The sequence below is a fragment of the Palaemon carinicauda genome, chromosome 18, assembly GCF_036898095.1.
Source record: "Palaemon carinicauda isolate YSFRI2023 chromosome 18, ASM3689809v2, whole genome shotgun sequence".
Classification (NCBI taxonomy): domain Eukaryota; kingdom Metazoa; phylum Arthropoda; class Malacostraca; order Decapoda; family Palaemonidae; genus Palaemon; species Palaemon carinicauda.
This window is the reverse complement of record NC_090742.1, coordinates 19,757,536-19,775,998: the sequence shown is the minus strand read 5'-3', so window position 1 is coordinate 19,775,998 and position 18,463 is coordinate 19,757,536. Positions and strand designations below refer to the sequence as shown.

At 42.4% G+C, this 18,463-nt stretch overlaps 2 long non-coding RNA genes across 4 annotated transcripts in view; one reads left to right on the top strand and one right to left on the bottom strand.

The window, feature by feature from the left end:
• The window catches only part of LOC137657687 (uncharacterized), a 46,203-nt gene extending 28,949 nt beyond the window's left edge, over positions 1-17,254 (top strand). Inside the window, exons 4-6 of one of the 3 annotated variants that reach the window (XR_011047187.1) lie at positions 114-212; positions 1,930-2,216; positions 16,953-17,254. This is a non-coding gene — a long non-coding RNA (uncharacterized lncRNA). Of the gene's footprint in view, positions 1-113; positions 213-1,929; positions 2,464-16,952 lie in introns of those variants that run through there. The other 2 variants (XR_011047188.1, XR_011047186.1) reach the window with 2 other exon arrangements.
• A 141-nt stretch (positions 17,255-17,395) lies between these two features.
• Positions 17,396-18,463, bottom strand: part of LOC137657686 (uncharacterized) — a 38,334-nt gene continuing 37,266 nt past the window's right edge. The window contains exon 7 of the long non-coding RNA XR_011047185.1: positions 17,396-17,615. This is a non-coding gene — a long non-coding RNA (uncharacterized lncRNA). The remainder of the gene's footprint in view (positions 17,616-18,463) is intronic.

Genomic DNA, 18,463 nt, shown 5'->3' with positions numbered 1-18,463 from the left:
AGACTAAATTTATTTGTCAGTGTACATAGGAAATGATTGATCTAGTACTTAAGCTTTAGAATATATCAATTCATGTCTTATATATTTTCAGACATTAATGACAATATTTTCAGGTGTGGAAATGAGCTGCCTACCTTTTTTACGAACTTGAGAGCAAGGCTTTGGCTGGTGGTTTCTGAACGATGAGAGGGGAACAAGTTCCTTTATTTTAGGTAAGTTCATCTTGCTTAGTACATTATCAATGCAAATAGAAGAGAATCTCCCAAGTTCTCAAACTTCATAAATAAAGAGAAAATCATACATCAAGAGGAAGTTGGAAAACAACGAGGGTAGGCAGGAATAGGTGCGGTTTAAAGGGGAGGTGGTAAAGTAATGAGACAATCTAGTGGTTCATTAACCACTAGATTGTTTAATGATTTTCCCCTTCAGTTTTCTCTGCTGCTGCTATGTCATGATGTCCCCCTTCCATAAGGGTTTATCAAGTTAGCTTACCTGCTCGGTTAGTTAACAGTTCTGCACAGGGTTTACAATAACCATTGTGACGATTGAGATATCTCGTGGTTCCTCTCACGAAGTATGTTTCAGTTAGGGATCAAAGAACTTGGAGGTATACATTGCGCAGCAGTAAAGTTTCTACGTTGTAAACAGAATGACTGCCCTTCTTTGCTCATAGCACATGAGGAAAGTAATTTTTAGTTCAAGGGGAATTAGAGGATAGCTGTCTATTGTGAAGTTAATAATGACACAACAGTACTCGCTTACCAGCCAAGTTAGTGATGAACCTGTTTGGGTTTTGATATGCTTGAGTTTCCTATTTTAGGTGTCTTTTTCAATTTGTTTGATACTAGATACATTTCCTGCATTTTGCTTTTTCTCTGAAAATGAAAATTGGACTGGTTGCATAGTATAATACAGTACTGCATAGGCAATCGACTTATTTGCTACCATTTTTCCACTTCGTATAATAGCAACATAGTATGCAGGAGATGTGACTCACAATAATTATCAAATATTTTAATTTAGTTTGCATACAACACATTTTTATTTAATTTTAATGGTGGTTTGGTGTTTGGTCTTCGATGATTGGAGTTTTAGTCATTTCATTCTTAATGTTGACTGATAGAGAAGGGTTCGGTATGTCTTGGAAATTATTGGACAGATTTTCAGTGGCTCTTTAAGTTTTTATGGTTTTTTTGTCCTTGTTCCAACTTTGTTGGACTGCTAGTTGCTGGTCTTTTTGGTGTCATTACCAAAGGTCCTTAAAGCTATGAGTTGCTGTTTAAAAACTGTTTAAACTAAAGCCAAAATGTTATTGTTTGTTGGAAAATCCATCATACTGTGAGTGCCTGTCGTTATTTCAAGAAAAAGTTTACAAGCTAAGCTATAATTCCTCTGTAGGGTGTTATCATCAATTCATTAGCGCAGTGCTCTTGAATATCTTTGCAGCATTTCCTTGGACCCTTGCAGGGCTTGTTTTATATCATTCTATTGTACCATCACTTAAGTTTCCCAGGGTTTTCTGCAGATCCTGCCGCTAGGCTATTTAGACAATATTTTTTTTTTTTTTTTTTTTTTTTTTTTTTTTCTTCTGCCTATTGTGAAAATGTTTTCGATATTTAAAACGGCTGTCATTTTATTGCATGGTTGAGATGCTAATGAAGATGCAAGATTTTAGGGAGATTTTATCCTTATCCTGAACCCACAAATCCAAACCAATCCATCCTTACCCTGGAATTCTTGGAAACTCTCTAATTAAATTCCAAAGTTCATGAATATTGAGAACAGATAAAGATTTTAGTGGATTTAAATTTCAGATAGTTTCTTGCATGATAGAAGTTAATTTTTCTTGGTATTTTGGATATGTTTGAAAGTAGTACAGTATATATTCTCCATTAGTGAATTCTTACTAAATACAACAATTTTTTCCAGGTGGTCATGAGAACAGGTTGAGAAAAATGAACAAACTTTCAACGATTTACAAATCTTCCACTGATTAGAACTCTTCAGTTGTAAAGTCTTTCAAGATTGAGAAAAAATTTTGCAGTTGAAAGGAAGGATAAAAGTAATAAGTGACATAAAATTTTGCTGTTGAACGGAAGGATAAAAGTAATAAGTGACATCACTGTCAAAAAGCTAAAGGTTTTTGGCCTTCACAAGTTTATATCCAGGAAGTTTTGAGGAAATTTAATACTAATGCTCAAGAAAATGTGCTGGAGGTATGTTGTATGGAGTTTTCTTTTTTGACTCATGTTTTGAAATTTAATAGGTTTTTTTTTCAGACCAGTTAACTATTTGAATATATGTTAGAAAATCTAGTACAGTACAGTAAATTTTAATGTTTTGAACCCATAAAAGAAACAATGAAAATAGACTAGTAGTCAAGACACTTATAAGGTACTGTATACTAACTGAGAAGGTAAATTTTTTATAAGTTAAAGTGATTTAATTAGTTTGAAAAAGTAGTACTGCCAATTATTGAGATAACAAGCCTTTGTAGGATAATTAAAATTACTCTTGTTCCAAAGCCTAATACAAATCTGTTCGTTCTTTACCATCTATATATATTTCGGTAAAATACTCACAGAAACACACTGGTGATATGAGGTCATTTTGTATTTGTTCTGACACATATACAAACCTTTGCTATTTATAATAGGGTATTACTTTCGGCGCAGCTGAAAGATGAGCCATGATAATTTTAGTGAAGGATAACTACCCCATCTGCTAGTTAGCGGGTGGGGGTTGGGGTAGACTGGCTATCCCGCTCACTCACACCTCTCGTCTGAGTAACCACTTTACTTTTTGGCTCGGTAGAGGACGGACATTCTGTCCTTCTCTCCCGCAAAGACTGGCCTAGATGTTATTCATTTTTTTTGGTTTTCTTGTGTGTTTTCATTTATCTTAGATATATTTAAGTGAATATATGTATAAATGGAAGTATACGTTGTTAGATACGGGTAACTTTAGCGCTGTTTACATTGTATCCAACTGCCTCCGCCGTAAGGTGGTTGTCCTTCGGCAGGTTCTCAACACTGCCGTGTGTTTGTTCATTACAGAATTAAAGTTTATAACAGTTCAGCTCCCTTTCGAGGAATTATCTTTCAGGAAGGTGTCTTATTCCCCGAATAATGTATTTTGTGCAACGGAGCATGAATTGTAATTGATAACTCTCCTTCTTTTCTTTTTTCACAGGTAACGGCGACGTAGTACACGTGTGGTAGCTCGTGAGCTGCCCTCATTACGAGGTAGCATTTGCTGTCAACCTTCAACTTGAAGTTCCTCCTTCGAGGGAACTTCTCTCTCTCTCTCTCTCTCTCTCTCTCTCTCTCTCTCTCTCTCTCTCTCTCTCTCTCTCTCTCTCTCTCTCTCATACACTTTTAGAAACTGAAGCATTCCAAATCTGCATTATCAATCTCTCTCTCTCTCTCTCTCTCTCTCTCTCTCTCTCTCTCTCTCTCTCTCTCTCTCTCTCTCTCTCTCTCTCTCTCTCTCTCTCTCTCTCAATACGCTTTTAGAATCTGGGAGGAAGCTTGCCTTAGGCGATGTCCTCCTTCGGGAGGACTTCTCTCTCGTTCGCGGGAGAGAGTTTCTTACGCCTACGCTTTATTCCCATGGAGCTGGGAGAAAGCTTGTCTTAGGCGATCTCCTTCGGGAGAACTTCCCTCTCGTTCGCGAGAAATAACTTGTAGGAGCTTGCTGATCCACCAGGGGCGGTGGCAGAGCTTTCTCCTAAGCAGGTTATCCCTACGCTTATGGTTATCCTTCAGGGGCGGAGTGAGAGCCTTGTCTTAAGCGACTTTCTCCTAAGGGAGAACAAACCTCTTATGCGGAGGTGTTATCTTGAACCTGCTGGTTCTCCTTGAGCTTTTGGGGTCTCGTTTCATCACCCTTTGGGCTGGCATGATCGTTTGAGCCTTCGGGCTCTTGTCATGTTGATCCTGCTGGTTCTCATGACAGTAGGAGTCCTTCTGGACTCCGCTCGAAACCTTTGGGTTTCAGTTACGCTGAACCTTCGGGTTTCAGTTACGCTGAACCTTCGGGCTCTTGTAACGATGGTAACATTGAGCCTTCGGGAACGTGTGCCATCAATCACGCCGACCTTTCGGGTTCTCGAGACAGAGGAACCTCGATTCCTCGTTACGCTGATCTTTCAGGGTCTCGTAACATTAGTTATGCAGAACCGTTGGGCTCTCGTAACTTTAGTCACTCTGACACTTCGGTGTTTTGTGACAGGAAAACTTCGGTTTCTCGTTACGCTGACCCTTCGGGGTCTTGTAACATTAGTTACGCAGAACCCTTGGGCTCTCGTAACTTTAGTCACTCTGACACTTCGGTGTTTTGTGACAGGGAAACTTCGGTTTCTCGTTGCGCTGACCCTTCGGGGTCTCGTAACATTAGTTACGCTGAGCCCTTGGGCTCTCGTAACTTTAATCACTCTAACACTCTGGTGTGTTGTGACAGGAAAACTGCAGTTTCTCGTTACGCTAAACCTTCGGGGTCTCGTAACATCAGTTACGTTGAACTCTAGGGCTCTCGTAACTTTAGTCACTCCGACACTTCGGTGTTTAGTGACAGGGAAACTTCGGTTTCTCGTTGCTCTGACCATTAGGGTTCGTGCAACACAGCTCACGCTGATCTTTCGGGTTCTCGTGACCCGAGTCATTTTTTTTATGATAGTTTCCAAACTCTCGTTGTGTTGATCGTTCGCGCTCACACAACACTTGAGCTACAGTATTATGAATCTTTGGGTGAGCGTAGCAGTGAGTTCTCTCACCAACATGGAAATTACCTGACGTATCTTTAGTAAATACTTTATTGGAGTTAAGAAGAATATGACTGACTTAGAATCCAGGTCTCTTTTTATGGAACATGTTGAAGAACATAGGGGATCGACTTTTATATATACTGATAGCTCCAAATCTGATGCTGTCGTTGGATTTGGAGTACATAATAATAATTTTAATTGTAGAGGTGCTCTTCCTCTAACAGCTTCCATATTTACTGCCGAACTGTATGGCATACTAACCGCTATTGAGACAATAGCTTTGGAAAAGGAGGGTAATTTTACAATATTTAGTGATGCAAGGAGTGTTCTTCAAGCTTTAGAAGTTTTTAATTCTAGTAATCCTCTAGTCTTAAAGATTTTAGAATAGCTTTTTATTATTGGACGGAGAGGTATAACAGTTCGATTTTGTAGGGTTCCAGCACATGTAGGTGTGTCTGGGAATGGGAAGACAGATTTACTGGCGAAGAATGCGGCATCCGAGTTGCTACCAAGGAGGTATCCCATTCCCTGTAAGGATTTCCTACCTTACATCAAGAAATTGGTTTGTAATAAATGGCAACAGCACTGGGATAGTCAAGATGGCAATAAAATGAGGGAAGTAACAAATATCATATCACCTTGGAGGTATGACAGAATACCCCGAAAATGGGAGACGACTCTTTGTCGTCTCCGTATTGGTCACACACGGTTGACACACGAGTTTCTGCTGAAGGGCCAATACCAACCGTATTGTGAGGACTGTTTAGTACCTTTAACAGCGAGGCATTTGTTGACCGAATGCCCTAATTTTACTAACTTAAGAAATAGACATCTGTTTGGGGCTCGAGGTGAGGATGGCAGGTTCATCCTTGCCAAGATTCTTGGACAGGATGTGTCATACTATGCGAGCAGAATTTTTAGATTTATTTCAGAAGCAGGTCTTCTGAAAACTATTCAACTATTGTAACTATGGTTTTAATTGAATTCTCTTTTATTTTCCATATATAATAAATGCCATTGGCGTCAATGACCTTAGATGTCAGGATGCCAGAAAACTTTCAATCAATCAATCAATCTCTCACCAACCTGAGAGCTCTCGCGCGCACGGCCAAATCGGCGTGCACGACCGACTTGGCGCGCACGACCGTCTTGGCATGTGCAAGCAAAATGGTGGTCATGGTGCGCAGGTTCATGCCATGCGCTCTAACATCCTGTTGTTCGCCATGCGCTCGAACATCCTGTGACACACTGCGCACATACAACCTTATGCACGCCAGGTGCGCAAACAACCTCGTGCGAAAAAGGTGCGTCCACGAGCTCCCTTCCGCCTACCAACAGTTTGGCGCAAGAGCGCACGACCAAATTGGCGCGCATGCACGACCATTTTGGCGCACACGATTGGATAGGAGCGCATGACCATATTGGCACGCGCACACGATCGGATAGGAACACACGACCGTATTGGCACACGTGCATGCAATCTGTTGAAGTGCACGAACAACTCTTATGACCCTTCGGGGTCTCGCAACGCAGTTCACGCTGAACCTTTGGGTCCTTGTGACCATAGCCAAGAGGTTTACTCTGATGACAGAGGGATGCCTGCTGCTTAAGGATTTTCGAATCCCTACAGGTAACTATGACACAGTTCCTTTGGGTCCTGGTCATGTAACACGATTCCTGGAATTCCATCAGGAATCAGCGACAGAGTTCCTGCGGGTTCTCGGCACAACATCCCTTAAAGTCGTGAGAAAGGAATTCACAAATAGATTCTGAACCCCTAGGTTCTTGTTCGAATCTCTCTGTTTCCACGATTCATAATTTTCTGAAAACTCTATGGTCGACATCCCCCTCCCCTCGATGGGAGGGGTCTTCCAAAGGTGTGACTTGATACGTCACTCTACACTCCCAGCTGATTATTATATCGGCTAGCCTGGTTTTGCCAGCACCGATCCTTTCGTTTTCGAACGAATCACCGTCATCTTTCCTCCACCTTCCCACTTCGAGTGGTTGGCTTAGCAGATGGAAATGAGCGGGGAATGAAAATGCTTTACGTTGCAGTTCATTTCACCTGGCAGGCCTTGCCTGAATTAGACGGTAGTTTTCTCACTATCGAGAAAGCGTTCGATGGCAACCTCTTCAGGTAAGCGGTCGATGGCAATTATGTCTGTCCTTCTTGAAGCAAACCCCCGCATACGAGACTTCACCCTTTTTCGGGAGACTCGTTCCTGAGAAGTTTTTACAAAACTTCAATGGGTGTTAAACTTCGTGAAGGCCGTAAGCCTTACGAGAGCATGCACTCTATCCAAGACAAAACCGCGAGGTTATGGTCTTAAACTCTGTTCTACCGTTTGATGGAGGCAGCCTCCCCTGTCATTGTACATACATACATACATATACCAAGGCACTTCCCCCAATTTTGGGGGGTAGCAGACATCAACAAATGAAACAAAAACAAAAAGGGGACCTCTACTCTCTACGTTCCTCCAGCCTAACAAGGGACTCAACCAAGTTTAGATGGTACTGCTAGGGTGCCACAGCCCACCCTCCCACATTATCCACCACAGATGAAGCTTCATAATGCTGAATCCCCTACTGCTGCTACCTCCGCGGTCATCTAAGGCATCGGAGGCAGCAGCAGGGCCTACCGGAACTGCGTCAGAATCGCTCGCCATTCATTCCTATTTCTAGCACACTCTCTTGCCTCTCTCACATCTATCCTCCTATCACCCAGAGCTTCCTTCACGCCATCCATCCACCCAAATCTTTGCCTTCTCTTGTACTTCTCCCATCAACTCTTGCATTCATCACCTTCTTTAGCAGACAGCCATTTTCCATTCTCTCAACATGGCCAAACCACCTCAACACATTCGTATCCACTCTAGCTGCTAACTCATTTCTTACACCCGTTCTCACTCTCACCACTTCGTTCCTAACCCTATCTACTCGAGATACACCAGCCATACTCCTTAGACACTTCATCTCAAACACATTCAATTTCTGTCTCTCCATCACTTTCATTCCCCACAACTCCGATCCATACACCACAGTTGGTACAATCACTTTCTCCTTTGGAACTCTTTACATTCATGCCCAACCCTCTATTTTTTACTACTCCCTTAACTGCCCCCAACACTTTGCAACCTTCATTCACACTCTGATGTACATCTGCTTCCACTCCACCATTTGCTGCAACAACAGACCCCAAGTACTTAAACTGATCCACCTCCTCAAGTAACTCTCCATTCAACATGACATTCAACCTTGCACCACCTCCCCTTCTCGTACATCTCATAACCTTACTCTTACCCACATTAACTTTCGACTTCCTTCTCTCACACACACTTCCAAATTCTGTCACTAATCGGCCAAGCTTCTCTTCTGTGTCTGCAACCAGTACAGTATCATCCGCAAACAACAACTGATTTACTTCCCATTCATGGTCATTCTCGCCTACCAGTTTTAATCCTCGTCCAAGCACTCGAGCATTCACCTCTCTCACCACTCTATCAACATACAAGTTAAACAACCACGGTGACATCATACATCCCTGTCTCGGCCCCACTCTCACCGGAAACTAATCACTCACTTCATTTCCTATCCTAACACATGCTTTACTATCTTTGTAGAAACTTTTCACTGCTTGCAACAACCTTCCACCAACTCCATATAACCTCATCTCATTCCACATTGCTTCCCTATCAACTTTATCATACGCTTTCTCCAGATCCATAAACGCAACATACACCTCCTTACCTTTTGCTAAATATTTCTCGCATATCTGCCTTACTGTAAAAATCTGATTCATACAACCCCAACCTCTTCTAAAACCACCCTGTATTTCTAAGATTGCATTCTCTGTTTTATCCTTAATCCTATTAATCATTACTCTACCATACACTTTTCCAACTACGCTTAACAAACTAATACTTCTTGAATTACAACACTCATGCACATCTCCCTTACCCTTATATAGTGGTACAATACATGCACAAACCCAATCTACTGGTACCATTGACAACACAAAACACACATTAAACAATCTCACCAACCATTCAAGTACAGTCACACCCCCTTCCTTCAACATCTCGGCTCTCACACCATCCATACCAGACGCTTTTCCTATTCTCGTTTCATCTAGTGCTCTCCTCACTTCATCTATTGTAATCTCTCTCTCATTCTCATCTCCCATCACTGGCACCTCAACACCTGGAACAGCAATTATATCTGCTTCCCTATTATCCTCAACATTCAGTAAACTTTCAAAATATTCCGCACATCTTTTCCTTGCCTCCTCTCCTTTTAACAACCTTCCATTTCCATCTTTCACTGTCTCTTCAATTCTTGAGCCAGCCTTCCTTACTCTCTTCACTTCTTTCCGTCATTGTACCCTGGGTATAACGACTTGCCTTTTTACACAATAGTCTTCTGAGACTTTCTATTCTTTCCTTACGGGGTTATTGTTTCGAACAATTAGTCCCGAAGGAACATTGTTAGTTGACGTTAAAAGAACGATAGCAACAGCGTGGGCATCTTTTCTTTACGTTACGAACGTTTCAAACCCCGCCCACGGGTAAACAGACATCCGTTTCTGTGTAATGAACACTGGCTAGCCCCTCATATAAAGAGGAGGGGTAAACCCAAGGGGATATGATCGCCTCTATAACTATATTTTTGTTTGAGGACATGTTCGCTCTCATTCAAGAAAATATTAGTTAGTCAACGATCAAAATTCTTGCGGCAATAATGTTGCGATTCGTCGCACATACATTATTCCCACAACCGGGTTGGTTGCAGACGTTTCCTGAAAGCAGAGAATACGCATGCACTAGCGCAAATGGACAAGTACATATATGCGTGCAAGCGATCTTTTTGCCAATAAGGGCTATATACATCTTCCAATTAGAACTCCGTTCTATTAAGTTGTATATTTATATCCCTTACTAAACCTGGTTATTCAGTACATTACTTGGCTACTTTTCTGTAGCCAGACATACGGCATTTACGTTCTGTCTCCTTATAGGCATTTTTTCCTTTCTCGCGTTCGGAAGTCTTAGTCTCCTACAAAGGCTTTGGCTGGAAACTTCTCAGAAGCATTCAAGTTCCCTAATAGGGAACGTTTAATATAAATGCTAGTTTACCGATCGGAGACAGAGAAGTACGAACCTTTCTGTCCTAGGAAGGACACACCTCCATTACGAACGTTGGCCAACTGAGTTCCGGACAAGACTTTCTAGTTGAACTACCCATGTATACTTGTCATGCGCACAGTTTGGTGGTACTACTCAGTAGTACACTTATGATCTTTACCCACCCAACAATAGATTGAAGATAAGTCTCAATCCCCTCTTGGGTTTGGTTGGATGCGTTTGGTGATTACCGTACAGTCTCTTGTCCGGAAAGCGATCTCTATGGAGATTCGCTATTATATCATAAGCTGTACTGTTTAACTGGTTTACCGTTTGGTATCGGTCTTATTTGGCCAACCACACTGGATTAGTGGCAGTTGGAGGGAGATCAGGCTGTTCCCCTTCGTTTCAAGAATGTGCATTTGGTTACACGTCTCGACATCATCTCAAGGTGTGTTTATTGCTATGCACTCCCCCCCTCACCGCTGGACAATCCGCGGATGATGGGTGGCAGATGAGAGCTTCCGCAAAGAGGCCTGTCTTCTCGTCTTCCCTCTGGACCTGATGCTCTCTATAATGCATCAGAAAAGAGAGAGAGGGGGTGGGGGGGGGGGCAATATGCCATACCATTCCATCCTCGTCGGTTGGTCCGATTCAGAAAGGTACTAGCATTCACCTCTCTTAGAGAACCATCTAGCAGTACAAAGCCTTAGATGGACAGAGGACAACTAGTTTCCCCCATCTGCTCGCGTCATTCCTGGTATGGGAATGTTCTTGCAAAATCTCACCCAGATAGTGGGCTCCTAGTGTCTTGGAATCATCTTGTATCCACCAAAGTCTTAACTTTGTGGGGTCCCCGACTGTGGTTACGCTCGCAGCGGCCCTGATCTTTAGGCTCCCACTCGACCGTTCCCCAGGACCTCAAACAAGATGTATTCCAAGATCGGTGGGGTAGCCTAGAAGTGTACCTTGTTTTTTCCCCCCATTCGGACTGGTGAAAAAGTCCTCAGCCAAGTCATGATAAGCAGGATCTTATGACTCCAATAGCTTCGCTATGGCATCCCGCAGAATGGTTCCCAGACCTTCTACAGCCCCTGACGGAGCTCCAATAGCTTTGCTATGGCAACCCGCAGAATGGTTCCCGGACCTTCTGCAGCTCCTGACGGAGATCCGAGGGATCTTTCTACACTACACGATCTTCCAAGCAGCCACATGCGAACACTTTCCTAAGCCGTAGCTTTGCTTCGACTTCTCGCCTGGGACGATCCTAAACCACCCCTTGCAGAGAGGCCTTTCCCAACAGGTTACGGAAGAGATGTCTAGGCACCTCAGACACTTTTCAGCGTCTGTCTTCCAGGCGAAGTGTTCGGTCCTTTGTGACTGATGTTGTGGAAAGGGATTCTCTCCCATCGATGCCTTTACTTAATGCAAGTGTGAGATAACTTGTCCCCCGTCAGATCTCGACCTTCTCCTGGGAACGCGGTTCGGGTCCTTCAGTCTCTGAAGGCCCCTCTCTACGAACCGTAGGCCCAGCAGCAGATCGCTTCTTTACACGGAAGACGCCCTTTCTACTCACTTGGGCTTTTGACCAAGAGAGTTAGTGTGTTGTACGTTCCAATGTCTGATGTCTCCTATCCTAGGAGACGGGGAGAAGTAATCCTCAGCGGCGTCCCTGAGTAGATTGCCAAGACTCAAATCCGAGTGTGCTGTACCCTAGGTGCAGCCCATTTCGAATAAAGAATCTTCGTTCGGTAACCGGAAACCCATCAACTGGGGTTTTACCCAGTGCTGTTGACCAGCACGGGGAAGGTCAAGAGGAGGACCTCAAGGATTTCCTTCCCCTCTGGGATCAGAAGGCAATTGAGGTTACTCTTAATCTAGACTCTCCTCCATCCTAAGACCCAGAGCTCGTAACGTCACTAGCGTTGCTACGTCCTGGCGTTCAAGAAACTACTCTGTGGTGCAGATACTTTAAGTGGGCGTGTGGAAGCGTCAATCGACATAACCCACAAGAACATGGAGACCTTTTCCATTGGTCCTATGGTGGTCGCACAGCAAATGGTCTAAACACCTCAGGCTCCTTGATGGACAAGTAGCAGAGGGCTGAGGGCTGAGGCTACCCGGATTAGTCTGGGGTGAGTGAGTAAGAATATTCTTCCTTTCACCTTCTCCCCTCTGGGGAAAACAGCTCCGCAAGCCTCGGCATAGCTGACCTCACTCCGCTGCAGGTAAGACCCATTTCCCTTGTGCCTCCTAAGTATAGAAGAATACTTTGTTACGTCCCCAATACATTTTTGAGGGAGGGTATTGGGTAAGTCTTAAGAACATTAGGATCTGTACTCGAGTTCCTATGTTAAGGACAAGCCACACTGTTAGTTCCACTCACACACAAGCTTCTGCAGGCCGCTATCAGTGCATTACCTCATATCGGCACTTGATATTAGTGAGGGTAGGGTCCCTTCTACTTTCGATCACAGATCGATATAAGAGAGGACCCCGGGTCATGACCAAGGCCAGTTGGTGTGGACTTCCTCCCTTCTAAGAGTATGTCACCCTATTATAAATAGCGAAGGTTTGTATGTATGTCGGAACAAATAACAAATTTGGAAATAATTTGTATTTTTCCTAACATACAAACCTGAAGCTACTTATACAAATTGGCTCGCCACCCTGTCCCCCGACAAGTCCTGCCATAAAGCAAAGTGGTTACTCAGCCGAGAGGTGTGAGTGAGCGGGGTAGCCAGTCTACCCCACCCCCCACCTGCTAACTAGCGGATGGGGTAGTTATCCCTCACTAAAATTATCATGGCTCGTCTTTCAGCAGCGCCGAAAGTAATACCCTATTATAAATAGCTTCAGGTTTGTATGATAGGAAAAATACAAATTATTTCCAAATTTGATATTTTTAATACAAACTATTACTTTTTCTTTTACAAGAGTGAGTGCTATTCTGTCGGCCTCGGAGACTGATCCGCATGCCCTATGTCCTGCGTGCAGAGGCCATTCTTGCTTGCAGGAATCTCCTTGTAATGAGTGTTGGGAGTGGCTATCCTCCCAGTGGATGGGGTTTAGTAGGCAATTGAAGTAGAAGGCCAAGAGGGATTCCTCTCCTTCGAGGTCTTCTTCGAAAGCTAAGAAGTCCCAACTTCTTTCTTTCACGTCTCATTCCCTCCCCATTAACTCTGCTTGGTAGTTTCCTACTCCAGAGGATCAAGTAAGACTGGTGGCTGTTTTACCCCTGGACAACCCTTAGGTTCAGAGGACACTGTCACTTTCCCTGTGAAGCAGCATCACCCTTGTCTTTAAGGGAGTCTCTTTTCTGAGATGACGTGACTCCGTCGTCTCAAGATTCCAAAGACGTGCTGAGAAGAGAAGCTCTCAAACTGCGCAATGTATCCTTCCCTTTTTGACATGAAAGATATCTATGGAGTTGCTGAGAGCTTGAGGAAGGCAAGTCGAGACTTCCTCCTCCACAGGGCGATGGAGATAGTCTCCATCAAAAAGTCAGGGGCACAATATATGGTTGCATGTCCCCAAGCAATCAAAATTCAGGAAGCAAGACCCCAAGCATCCATTTCATGTTAGAGGGGCACAAGGCGGAGGAGGTAGACCTAGGCATACCTGCTAGGTGGGGTCTATTCCTCCTACCCGTACACTGCTGGGAGGATGCCTATAGAGCAGATGTCAGAGGTAGACGATACACAGAGCCAAACTTTGGTCGGTCTCTGTCCTCCGCATGGTCTACCACGTCCCATTCACTCTCTCTTATTCTCCTCTGACTCGTCATCCAGTGATGTGTTCCTATGTGAAGGAACAAGTCCTACAAGCAGAAGTCCAGACAAAGTGAGAGAGGATACTATCCAAGAAGTCCTAGATGGGTCCCCAGGCTTCTAAAGTCAACTTTCTTGTAGAAAAGGCATCTGGAGGCTGGAAACCAGTTATCGATCTCTGCCCTGAACAAGTTTGTTCAACATAATCCGTTCAAGATAAGACAATAGAAATGGTCTGACTAGGACTTCCTGGTAACACTGAACTTAAAGGATATGAACTTCTAGGTCCTAATTCATCCATCATCATGCAAGTACCTAAGATTTAGTCCCAATCCATGCAGCATCAAGGAAGTACCTAAAGATCATCCTGAACAAAAGAATATACCAGTTCAAGGTGCTGTGCTTTGGCCTGTCCACAGCCCCCAGGTGTTCACAAGGATCTTTTCCTTTGTAGTGACCTGGACTCACAAGAACGGTATTTGTCTTCTATGTTACCTATGATTCTAGCAGACTCGGTGGAGACCCTTTTGCTTCAATCGGGGATCTTGGTAAATCACAAGAAGTTGGTAAATCACAAGAAGTCCTCTTGCAAGCATCTTGGAAATTGGTATATCTCAAAATGGAGATACCTAACTAGGCAAAGTCTTTCTGTCTGAAAGCAGAATAGAGGCTAAAGCGGGCATGCGCCCCTTTCTGATGCAAGACTCGCTACCAGCACACCAGCGACCTCGCCTGTTTGGACACCTGACCTTCCTAGAGCGTCTGGTGCCCAATGGCTGTCTTCACATGTGTTCTCTCCAGTGGCAGCTGAAGACATATTGGTCTCAGCATAACAACCCCCTCCCCTAACCTTTAAGTTCCAGTCGGGCTGGAGTAAAACAGTTGGTGGGTGTTAGACACCAGCCTCCTCAGGGAAGTAGACCTTCTCTCTCCCCCAGAATTGATGCTCTACACAGGTGCATCATAAGAAGGGTGGGGCCTTTTCTGTTTCAGCACATGGCCTCCGGACTGTGGTAGAGTCTGACCATCATTGCCAGATAAACCTCCTGGAAATAAGAGCATCCATACTAACTTTCAAACAATCCAACAGCTCTCAGCAACTATTCCATCTAACTGTATAGATTGTAAGTTGGATGGAAGAAAACTCGAGACTCCTATCAGCCAGGCAAGAATGTCCTGAAGGACAAATTAAGCCGGAAGAATTGGATATTTGCCTCTTGAGTGGTCTTTGAATTATCATATAGCCAAAAAAGTCTTTACTTTGTGGGACTCGATGACAATAGACCTGTTCCCAACGTCCCTCAACCGGAAGCTTCCAGTACCAGATCCCCAGGCATTTCAGCAAGAAGCCTTCCAACATCAGTGGTTAATCTAAACGTTTATGCATCCTCCTTTCTGCCTGGTAAGGAGGCCTCTGAACACAGTAAGGGCATCGCAAAATCTGACCCTTGTAGCTCTGATGTAGCAACAGGCAGATTGGTTTCCAGGCTCTACATCTGCTCTCAGAGGTGTCGAGGGAGCTTCCTCCACTTCCAGAGCTATTCAAACAACCACTTTCAAAGATTTACCATAATGCAGTAGCTTTGTTACTCTTGTAGGTTATCCAGCGTCTCGTCGAGAGGTTTTTTAGCAGTAGTAGCTAAGAGGATGTCTGGATACCTCTGGGAGTTATCTTCTGCAGTCTATCAGCCAAAGAGGGCAATTTTTTTGTTGGTTGGTATTGTGGAAGGAACATTGCTCCTCTTGACACCACTATCCCAGTGATTCCAGAGTTCTTGTTATACCTTCGTGAGGTGGGGAATGGCTACCGCTCAGCATTGAGCCTTGCTTTTAGGTTAAGCGGAGGCAACATTTCCTCCTTGATGAAAATATCACTCCTCATGCGCAATTTTCAGGATACTTCTCCTTAGTTGCAGACCACTGTGGAAGAGCACCTTATGAGCCATTGTGTTAGTCATCAGATCACGCCGTTATGTTTAAGACTGTCTTCCTCCTCGCACTAGCCTCTGCAAAGAGTTAACAAGTTGCATGGTATATGTCACTCATTCAATGGGCTTGGGCCAGGTAACACTGAACTTCATCCCAGAGTTTTTTTTTGTCAAGACTCAAAATCCAGCTGTTGCAGATCCTAGATTTGGGCAATCCTAATTGAGACTCCATACTATGTAAACTTGCGACCCAAACCAATTGTTACTGTACCCTGTGAGGGCTCTGAGCAGTCATCTCATGTGAACCAAAGGAGCTCGCCTACACTTCAACAAGTTGTTAGTGAGGGTGGAGTCATCAGGAATCCAGGGTCACTAATTGGGCCTTTCATCTGGACACTCCTCACTTTCCCAGAGCTCTTGATGTTAGGGCATAATCACATCCCTAGCATTCTAAAGGAACTACTGTGGTGCCGGTACTGAAAGTGGGTGTTTGGAAGTGTCTAATGACCTTTGCTGCCCACAACCTGGTGGCTGCTCAACATGTTGTTTAGAAACCTCGGCTTCCTTCTAGGACAACTAGGAGTTGGTAGCTGGCAGATCTTACCTCGAAGTTAGTCTGGGATGAAAGAGTGACTGGTCTTGGTTCATCATCTTCCCCTCTCTTGAGATACAGCACCTACTGAACTCTTCAAGCTTGCTTCCTCTGTCTTTAGGTAAAACTATACCCCTTATATACTCTGGAGGTGGAGCCAGGTAATGTCCAGGTTCAGTAAACGGAGTATTTCTCCAAGAATACTTGTCCTGGGTCGTCACAATGCGTAATTCTCATGCATTCACACTGATGGGCCTGGCCTTTAGCTCTCGCTTATATTCGAGAGTTAGCAAGGTACCTAGTCAGTGTACGACTATTAAGCTTTTCTGAAGTGCTATCTCCCTGGTCATTATTGTACAGTACCTTCTAGTTGGGTAGGACTTGCACCCACATAAGAAGGGCAAGGTTCTGTAGTAAAGAGCTGGAGGGTTTGTATTAGGTTAGAACAATTGATAATTTGAAAGCAAATTGAATTTTACTAATTATACAAACATTTAGCTTTATGGCTAGTCAACCTTACCTCATCTATTTGCAAGTCTTGCATGCAGCCAAGTGATGTTAAATTGCCTACGCAAGTGAGCAGGTGAATTGGACTGTGTAGATTATATATATAACTTAGCTAAATTTGTATGACTATTTCTTTATCATTATGTTAATTATACTCACAGATTGGTGCTTACTTTTAAAATTGAAATAATATAGAGTGCACAAGTCCTAAGTTTCTGCTAAACTCCAAATTTTAGTGTGAGTAATTAATGTTTGTCATTTCAGGTAACCTAGGAAAACTTCTTAAAGCTGGGTATGTACTTGGTACAGATGAGTTAAACCAAAAAGAGAAGTTACAGGACCTGAAGGAAAAGTAAGGATTATGAAAATTAAACCGAAAACATTGAGGGGGTAAGAGAAAACCCAACCTCCTCACACACAAGTAAAGAGTTGAGAAGCATAGAGAAATGAGAAGACAAATGAGGAGGAGGAAGAAGAGGAAAATAAAAATTAGTAAAATACAACAAGATTTAACCCATCGATATAGCCTAGAGGAAAAACGAAAAGTAAGATTTAAAATAGGGAAGTGACCTCATTAATAAATTGCAATATCTCTTAATAAACTATTAAAAACATCATTAGAACAAAAGTGCACACAGTAGAAAAAGAACATTTCACCTAGACAATCTATTAAACGGTATTTTAAAAATCAAGGTATTATGTATTTTTTATTCTCTTAGTGTTTATATAGTCAGCTTATTTTTCTCCATCTGTAAATGAATTTCATTACATTTCTTCCTTTTATGCCCAATGTTTCTTATTAATTTCTGCAATGTTTGATTTTTCCCCCCAATATATCTCCTTTAGTGGGAAGCAATCTCGTTCTCCGATGAAATTCCCGTTGGCAACATTATGCTAATTATTCTTCCCTTGTCATCCTTCCTTTCCCTGCAATTAAATGTATAGAATTAGTTGTATTGTAATACTCCTGCTTAAGGTTTATGCTATATTAAATAAAATTTGTTACTTGGTAATCAGGGTTATTATGTACAGTCCATTAATAAATATAATCTAAAACAATCATAGTTCATAAGTAATTTTCATGATTACCTGAAGAATTAGTTTAAGTTTTCATAACTCCTAGACAACACTATAAAATTGTTAGAGCAGGTTATTATTTTGATATTTAGTTACTAAATAAAATATGCCTTAAAAAAGTTTGTTAAATTGATAGAATGCATTTTTCCAATATTACTTGAAAATTTATATTAGTAATAGCTTATGAGATCATTATACAGTATTGTAGCTTATGAGATCATTATACAGTATTTTGCCCACTATAATTTTTCTTATTGTTCAATCAAATTAATATTGTAAAGGAATAATCAATACCCAAGTATATATTAATGCACCCATATTACAGCACTCAACTTCATATTAATTATTTTTACTTGCTCAACTTCATATTAACAATTTTTACTCATAATTTTTGGAAAGTGAGGGAAGATATATATAAATGTGGTGGAAAAGACTGTTAGAGAAATTTAATATAATTTCCCAGACCAAATGATTCTAGCTCTTGAACTTGAAAAGCAAATTATTAAAAAAAAAGAAAAATTATTTTCAGTATGATTATCCAATATAACAGCGCAAAATAATTATAATTCACAGACTTCAATTCCCAAAAATTTAAGCTTTAATTACAGGATTTTAAGGGTAATGGGTATATTAAATACCTTGTTTCTATTGCTTCAAACTTTTCATTCCAACCATAAAACACTATGCATTCAAATATT